Here is a 9,539-nt window from a genome sequence, read left to right on the forward strand (position 1 = left end):
GTTGTGTGATATTCATTCATTCATCATAAAATATTTTAGAGAGATAAAATATTTTCTTCTTCTTCTCCTTTCTCTTAACCGATTTTAAGAGCCCAAAACAAAATATTTTTTTGGTCAATTTTATCACTAAATTAATATTGTTCTAGTATACATAATATTAATTTTATTAAGAGTGTGCGTTGAGTATTATACTTTGGGAGAGATCCTATACTTGGATCTTAGTTCTTCCATTGAGGAAAGCACAAGAACAAGAGAGAAGGAGATCTCTCTTGTGCCCAAATAAACCAAAACTCCAATGTAAGATAAAGATTTCTTCTTTATATTAATTATTGTTTGCATGCATAAGATCACCAATTAATTTTATGATTAAATTAACCTAAATCATATATGAATATGTTGAGTATATAGATCTACTTTTCCAACAGCGACAGAAGATAATATTGCTGATCCTCTAACCAAGATTCTACCTCAGGCTACGCATGACCGACATGTAGCTTCCATGGGTCTTAAGCGTATGCCTAATTTGTATTAGATTATAAGATATGAAGTAATAATATTGTATTGATTATTCATATAAGATAATCGCATTTATCGTTTGAGTTTTATTTTAAACTCTTTTATGTTTATTTTATTACTTTGTTTCATCCAAATAGGTTGTTGAGACAATATTGAACCCTATTAAAGTGAACTGGATTAACATAGTAATTGCCCCTAGTTAATTATATGAGGTGACGTCTCTAAGTGACTAGATTGTGAGTCGATTGATGGCAAGTTCAAGTGCCATAGTGTCATAAGAGATGACAAGTCGATCACATATACAGACTGTAAGAGACACTTTATCGAGTTGTGACCGCTTATAGAGTTCTGGCAATTCATATAGCCTGTCGTGGTGAGAGCTACTATAGTATTCTTTTGAGTCAATTATTTGACTAAAGACTATTCGCCCAAGTTGGCACAGTTTCTGAGTGACTTTAAATTATGCTCTACGATTTTCGTAAATGAGGTCTAATGGGCATCTTTTGGGTCATAATGAGCTATGGCTAAACAAAGGGAATAGTGCGATAGGAATTGTCCACCCCCTTATCAGGGTTATTTAATATTCTCAAGGCCACTCGATGAGTAGTGAACTGAAAATGCATGGCCACGCTCGGAAGGTATCTATAGTAGATAATTCTGGTCAGACAGTTACTCTCCAGATCGAGGAAACCACTCTTGATCTGATCACTTGCGAGAACGACCTGCAAGATATCTTGCATTGAGTGGGAGATTGTAATAGGACAAGAGAATTGGTGACGCACACTTGTCTCGGACAAGTGGGAGATTGTTGGAGTATGTGTCCTCGACAATAGTGCGCTCACATTAATAAAACTCATGATAAGAATACGTAATGGGATGATTAATTTTTATACGTCAACTGATCAACATTAATCGGTAATGATTGGCTTACTAGAGTTTGACATTACTGTCGTTTGACGGTGGTGATCAGTTGATCCCTTAAGGTCACACCTAAAGGACAATTACCTTATTATATAATTAATTAATTGTATAATGATATAGATTAATTAATTCCTTAAAATTGAAAAATTTAATTTTCTGAGTAAGAATATGAATCTTATTGTAATTCGATTAAATGAGATTCGTTTTAGTAATTAAAATGTTATATTACTAAAATTTTATTAATGAAACAATTAAGATAGAATGGTTAATTATAATTGCAAAGGGTTGTAGATTATATTAACATAACCTATTTTATATACTTGAAATTGTGATTTACCAAGTTAATTTGTCAAGTGTAATTTATTAATTTAAGTAGTGATATTTAAGTTGTTAAATATGTATTAACAACACGGTAGGTGTCTAAGGACATACCATATTACACAATGTGTGACATTAGACAATTGACAAAATTAAAATGGAAGTCCATTTTATGTAATGGACCGATTTTATGCGTGACTAGTAGGAGATTATGTTTTGTTATTTTTATTTTAAATAAGACATAATCATGAACCTACTAAATTAGCCTTCACCCTAATAGACTTGGATAAGAGAAAAAGAAAAGTGAGAAGGCCATGCATTGGCACCCTTGAGCATGTCTTCCCCCCATATTGAGGACTTCTCATTTTTCCTTTACTTACTATCACTCTAAAATATTCTACACATTCTCTCTAAAGAAAATCTCTAAAATAAGTTTAAGAATAATATTTGTTCAAAATCTAATTTATAAATTACTAGAAGTAGTAATACATAATAATATTAGATTATTTTTTAAGGGATTCCAATAAAAGTATCTAGTCCATATATTATTGGATTTAAGGGTTGTCTTGGTGCAATTGAATGGAGGATCTCACAATATTGAGACAAGGAGGATTATCCATTTACATTTTTGCTCAAGAACAAGTAAGAAAGGTGTTATTGCTTGTGCCCTATAAACCGTTTTTCTAATTTAAGGAACACATTTCTTAAGCTTTGTTTTATTTTGTTATGCATGCTTAAGATCATCATCTAAATTAAAGAACGTAACATAGATATATAATTAAAGAGTTTAATTTTAGGATTTATGAATCCTTTCATGAAGACTCAAGGAATGTGCTCAACATGGGTTCTAATGGAAGATTCACCGAGCTAGATGACAACCAAACTTGGGCAAAGATAGAGGAGATAGCGGTTCACAACTTTCAATATAGTAGGCCAAGAAAAGCTCCTAGAGGAGAGAGACATGAAGTTGACTCCGTCACATAATTGAGTGCCGATTTAGGTGCCCAACTAAGCTCCCATATTGACACAATGAACTTGAAATTCGAGAAAGCTATAGCCAAGATGAATGAAGCTTCTCAATCATCCAAGCAACATGTCAATGCCATGGTGGCAACATCTTCTATTCCAAATGGTGTGTGTGAGAATTGTGGAACTTTGGGACATGATCAACATGAGTGTAAGGGCACAAGTGAGCAAGTGAATTCTTTACAAGGATACAACAATGACACCCCTTACTCCAACTATTACAATGAAAACACCAAATTTCACCCAAACTTCTCATACAAAAGCTAAAATGTTCAAAATCCCCAACCCGCATATACCCCACCTCCAATGAGAAATCCTACTCAAAAACCATACTTCAACCAAAACCGACCCTCTTACAATCAAACCAATGACCAAGCTTTTGATGTTCAACAAGCGGTCATCCAAATGCAAAAGAGCCAACAAGATTTATTTGCTCAAATGCAAAGAGATAGCCAAGCCAAAGACACTACCATCAACAATATCCTTGCTCATACCAAGATGTTGGAAACACAATTGTCCCAATTGGCCTCTTCAAGTCCCCAAAGACAAAAAGGGCAATTACCTCCTCAAGATAATCCTCCTACTAGACATGACCATCAATGCCATTCACATGAGGAGTGGTACAAGATATGAGGGACCTAAGTTGCCAATTGAAGAGGATGTTATTGAGGAAAGTGTCAAGCAAAGAGATGTGATGGAACCATTGATAAGAAACCCTAGGGTAGTGGAGCCAACTACCTATGAGTCATCAAAGAAGAAGAGCGATGAGAAGACCAAAGAAGTTGATAAAGAGCCTATTGTGATTAGACTTCCATTTCCAAGTCGCCAAGCCAAGCCCAAGCTTGATGAGCAACTTGGAAAGTTCATGGAGATTGTGAAGAACTTAGAGGTTTCTATACCATTCACGGAGTTTATCAACCATGTTCCGGCCTATGAAAAGTACATGAAAGATATCCTTACCAAGAATAATTCCATAAGGAAGTTGGAAACCATTGCCTTCACAAAGACAAGTAATGCAATTCTTGAAGGGAATTCACCACCTAAGCTCAAGGATCCGGGAAGCTTCTCCATTCCATGTACCATTGGTGATACCACAATCAACAAGGCACTATGTGATCTAGGTGCAAGTGTGAGTGTCATGCCATATTCGGTATGTGAAAGAGTAGGAGTGGGAGAGCTCAAGTGCACTAACATGACCCTACAAATGGCGGACCGAACAACAAAGAAACCACTAAGGGTATGGGAAGATGTACCCGTGAGAATTGGAAAGTTTATCATACCGGTTGACTTTGTTATTGTTGATATGGAGGAAGATTCCAGCATTCCAATCATTCTAGGAAGACCATTCCTACGCAACGCCGGAACGGTGATTGATGTAAAGCACGGGATGCTCACACTTGAAGTTGGTGATGAAACAATCACCTTTAATCTTGACAAGACTATGAGAGATCCCAACTTGCTTGAGCCATGCCTTATGGTTGATCACTATAGTCGGGAAGGCGACAAGAAGAAAGTGGAATCTCCATTCAAAGGACAAGTGAAAGATGGAAATCTTAAATTGAAGAGCAAAGACACACCACCCAATTGGAAGAAAGATATTGATGATGTCGAAGTGACTCTATTCGGAGAGAATCGATTTTTTCACAACAAGAATGAGAACTTGCAAAACTCACCCATGACAAGTATCAATGGAGGCCTCATTGGCCATGATAATAAGGAAGAAGAGTTGCTCTTGCCAACTCATGATCCTCCCAACATAGGGAAAGAAGCAAGGGAAGTATATGTTCTATAGGATGACGAGTTTGAAGGATTTGTTAACCCTTACATTGGGAATGCTATGACTTTTGACCAAGGCTTTGTAGATCCTTGTCACCTCTTTGACTCGGGCTACTACATGAATGAAGACAACAATGCGCCAAGGTCTATGCAAGACCTCTATCATGACAATGAAGAAGCATTTGACTACTTCTTTAAGGCATTGAGCAACATCAACAACGTCCTTGCTCTACCCCCTTGACACCCCTCAAGAAAAGGAGAGTTTGGTAGAGTCCTCCCTAAACCACCATTTGTAAATATTCTAACCTCTTAACTTGCATTTCGTTTAACTTGTACATTATTCAATTTTTGCAATGCATTTTATATGCCTTTTTGTATAATTTTGAAACATGAGAGCAAGTGAGGGAGGGATTTTAATGTGTTTTAAACGTGTAGTGTTTGATGATCAAGTACGGGGAAGCAATTGCCTAGGCTAGCCAATCCTTTGTAGTGCAACCTCGTGACAAAGGAATAGGAAATGAAGAAGACAAGATTACGGGAAAGGGATCCCCGCGGGCAAACCTGATCTCGTGGGATGGTCTGGTTCAAACTCGTCATCAAAAGCTACCAACCAAAACAATATTTATAACTTCACAAACTACTGTTAGTAAAGAGGTAAGTAAAGGCCGAATACCAAGGGACGGGTATTGATGTAGGATCCTCAATTGTAAATAGCTATGTCTTAGGGTGTCACAATCTGTGTTGAGATGATTTGTAATCTAAACTAATCAACAAAATGAAAGTAAAGTAATGAAAGCAAAGCAAAGCAATTAAAAAAGGAGTTGTAAACAATTGATTAAAGGCACTAGGGTGTCATGGGTTCATAGAGGATTCATGGAAGTTGATCATACAAACATGTTCTCAATTAGATCCAAGCACTTATTGTCGTGATGAGATCGAGTTAGTGTATATCTTACAATCCCTAAGAATGTTTGGGTCCCGGAGCCGAGTCGTCTAGACTGTACAACACCTACAAGTCGACTTAATCCTTCCTATTAAATTTTATGCATGGTCTAATGAGGCTCGAGTTAGTTTATATCTTATAAGCCTCATTGAAGAGATAAAAGATGGGTAAAAAATGCAAGGATTCATAGGCTCGCATTTCATCAAACATAACATGTGCATAAGTTGAAATCACAACAAGCAAATTAATTATGAAAATATATTAGATTAAGCATAGATCAATCCCCATGTTTGTTTCCCCTAATTCCCCATTAACCCTAGCTAAAGAACTACTCACTCATGATCAAGTTTAGAATGCTAATAAGGTTGTCAATCATAATAAAAAAGCAAAACATGATGAATAAATGAAAGTGATTAACAATAATTAAACAAGGGTAAAGAGGAATTATACCTATGAAGATGATTCCAAATAATAAAGCAAAGAATAATAGAAGTGTTTGACGATTGACGGAAGGTTGTCAATCCTCCAAATAAACCCAAATAATCTTCTAATTACCCAAATAAAAGGAAGAACAATAGATAAATTAAAGAAAGATTAAAATGTGATTAATATTGAGAAATGTGTTACAACTAAATTAAGAGTAACTTGAGAGATTATTAAGAGATGCTAAGATTCGATTAAGAATTGATTAAGAGAGCATGCTAATCTAGGTAGTACAAAGGGGTATTTATACTAAAGATTAGGTACAAGGATTAGGGTTACTAAGGGCTTAAATGACTATTAAGCCCCTAAGAAAACTTGAGGAAATGCTACTCCCGAGGGAAATGCGCAGATTCTCCTTGCTAGTCCTACCTCGATCCGTTCGTCCCATGCTGTGGCAAGGGCTGTTCTGACTTAGGATCCGCTCGGATCCTAGAGGAGACGCTAAGATCTTTTCACTCTAGCCCGCTCGTCTTGGGGTCAAGCCTGGATCCTTTCGTCATTGCCCATTTCACTTTATTTATCTACTTAGGCCTCTAGTGTTGGTCTTCTCTTTGATGCTTGGTTATTTGATTCAATCCATTTAGCTCTATTTCGCCTCATAAATGCAAGGTTAGCAATCCTTTCCTACCAAGGAGACAAAACCTCAAAGAATATGCAAAATGGGAAACTAAAGATAGTAAATGACCAAAATAAGTGCTATAAAGCATAGGAACGAGGTTAATTCGGGGACTAAATGTGCTCAAATATGAGTCACATTAAACATCCCCAAACCGAACCTTTGCTCGTCCCGAGTAAAGAGGTGACTAAAACTAGGACCTTTATTTAAACTAGCCTACTAATATAACCGATATGAGACAATTAGCGGGTCTCACTCCGCCCCTTCAACTCACAACAAGCCAATCATGAGGTAGGATGCCTTCTTGCAAGGCAAGGTGGGCTTGCCAAAATGGCGATACATCCAAGCATTAAGCACACAAAACAAGTAATAGATGCATCTACAAAAGAATAGCCACTTTCCTCATATAAGTGGCAGACATTATCTAGAAGGGAAACAATCTAAGGGTACAAACTCCATCATAGATATGTTTTCACCAAACTACTAAGCCTAGGCGGATACCAATAAATCACCTCCAATTTGTGTCAAGCTAGGGTACCTTTGTCCTCAATCATTAAATGCTTTCGTCAAGAGTAGTCTCCCTATGGTGTTAGAAACACTGTAGGATCGCGGAATTACCCTTCTTGCCTAGACAAGAAGAATGGTGGTCTCCTCTCCACCATGCATAAAAGTGGGTTCAATGGAAAAAGTGATCAATGTATTTTGATTTTCATGATGGGAGTTTTCTTTTGATGTTGTTGTTATTCCTCCCAATTTCTTATGGCATTTGACATTTTTGAGAACAATTTCATTTTGCCATTTCTTTGATGGTTGGCATTTGATGCTTGACATTTTCAACTTTTTGCATTTTTGAACATTTTCAAAGTCACCCAATTAGTAACGAGGGTGCTTTTATTAAAGAATTGGAGTTCTTATTTTTGTACTCCTCTTTTATTTGATGCAATTTGCAACCTTCTTGTTTTTCATTTTTGATTGCTTGAACTCAATTTGACAATTTTTGTGCCCATTCCCTTTTTGTTGACAAAATGTGATAGAGGTGGAGGATGGTTGCATGATTTCAAGGGTTACCTTGGAATAAACGGTAGCCAAGGAGTTATCATACCACAAGGTACTCTTGACTAGGCCTTAATCCATGGTGGTGTTGATTAAACTCGTCGTCAATAGCTACCAACCAAAACCATATTTTTAACTTCAAAAACTACTCTTACCAAAGAGGCAAGTAAAGGTCGGATCCAAGGGACGGGTATTGATGTAGGATTCTCAATTGCAAATGGTTGTGTCTTAGGGTGTCACAATTTGGGTTGATGTAGGAGATAGACTAAACTAATTAACAAGATAAAAGTAAAGCAATGAAAACAAGCAAGATGATAGGGGTTGTAAACAATTGATTAAAGGCACTAGGGTGTCATGGCTTCATAGGGGATTCATGGGAGTTGATCATACAAACATATTCTCAATTATATAGCAATCATTTATTGTTGTGATGAGATCGAGTTGGTGTATAAGCTTACAATCCCTAATAAGGTTTGGGTCCCGGAGCCGAATCAATTAGATTGTATAACACCTACAAGTCAACTTAATCCTTCCTATTCAACTATATGCATGGTCTAATGAGGCTTGAGTTGGTGTATAAGCTTATAAGCCTCATTGAAAAGATAGGTGATGGGTAAAAAATGCAAGGATTCACATGCTCGCATTTCATCAAACATAACATGTGCATAAGTTGAAATCACAACAAGCAAGCAATTTAATTATGAAAACATATTAGATTAAGCATGAATCATTCCCCGTGTTTGTTTCCCCTAATTCCCCATTAACCCTAGATAAGGAAACTACTCCCTCATGATCAAGTTTAACATGTTAATAAGGTTGTCAATCATACTAACAAGGCAAAACATGATGAATAAATGAAAGTGATTAACAATAATTAAACAAGGTTAAGATGAAATTATACCTATGAAGATGATTCCAAATAATAAAGCAAAGAATAATAGAAGTACTTGATGATTGATAGAAGGTTGTCAATCCTCCAAACAAACCCAAATAATCTTCTAATTACCCAAAATAAAGGAAGAACAATAGAGAAATTAAGGAAAGATTAAGATATGATTAATATTGAGAAATTGTATTACAACTAATTGTAGACTAATTTGAGAGAATTACAAAGTGATTAAGGATGGATTAGGATTGCTTAAGAGAGCCTTCCCATTCGATCCTAATCTAGGTAGTACAAAGGAGTATTTGTACTAAAGATTAGGTATAAAGATTATGGTTACTAAGGGCTTAAATGACTATTATGACCCTAATAAAAGTTGAGGAAATGCTACTCTCGAAGGAAATGAGCGGATTCCCATGCTAGTCTTGCCACGATACGCCCGTCTTGTGTTGTGGCCCGGGCTTTTCTGTCTTAGGATCCGCTCGGATCCAGGGGAAGACGCTCGGCTCCTTGTGCTACAATCCGCTCGTCTTGGGAACAAGACGACCGGATCTTGGTGTTGTGAGACGCCCGTATCGTGCCTGATCCTCGGATTCATGGGCAGACTGCTTCTCTTCTTTTCCTCCTTGACAATCCGCAAGGGTCATTTTAGGGATGCAAGGATCCTTTCATCATTGCCCATTTCACTTTATTATCTACTTAGGCCTCTAGTATTAGTCTTCTCATTGATGCTTGGTCTTGGATGCGATCAATTGAGCTCAATTTCGCCTCATAAATGCAAGGTTAGCACTCCTTGCCTACCAAGGGGACAAAACCTCAAAGAATATGCAAAATGGGAAACTAAAGATAATAAATAACCCAATTATGTGCTATAAAGCATAGGAACGAGGTTAATTCGGGGACTAAAGGTGCTCAAATATGAGTCACATCAAACATCCCCAAACCAAACCTTTGCTCGTCCCGAGTAAAGATGTGACTAAAACTAGGACCTTTATTTAAACTAA

The sequence above is a fragment of the Silene latifolia genome, chromosome X, assembly GCF_048544455.1.
Source record: "Silene latifolia isolate original U9 population chromosome X, ASM4854445v1, whole genome shotgun sequence".
In the NCBI taxonomy this organism is placed as follows: Eukaryota; Viridiplantae; Streptophyta; class Magnoliopsida; order Caryophyllales; family Caryophyllaceae; genus Silene; species Silene latifolia.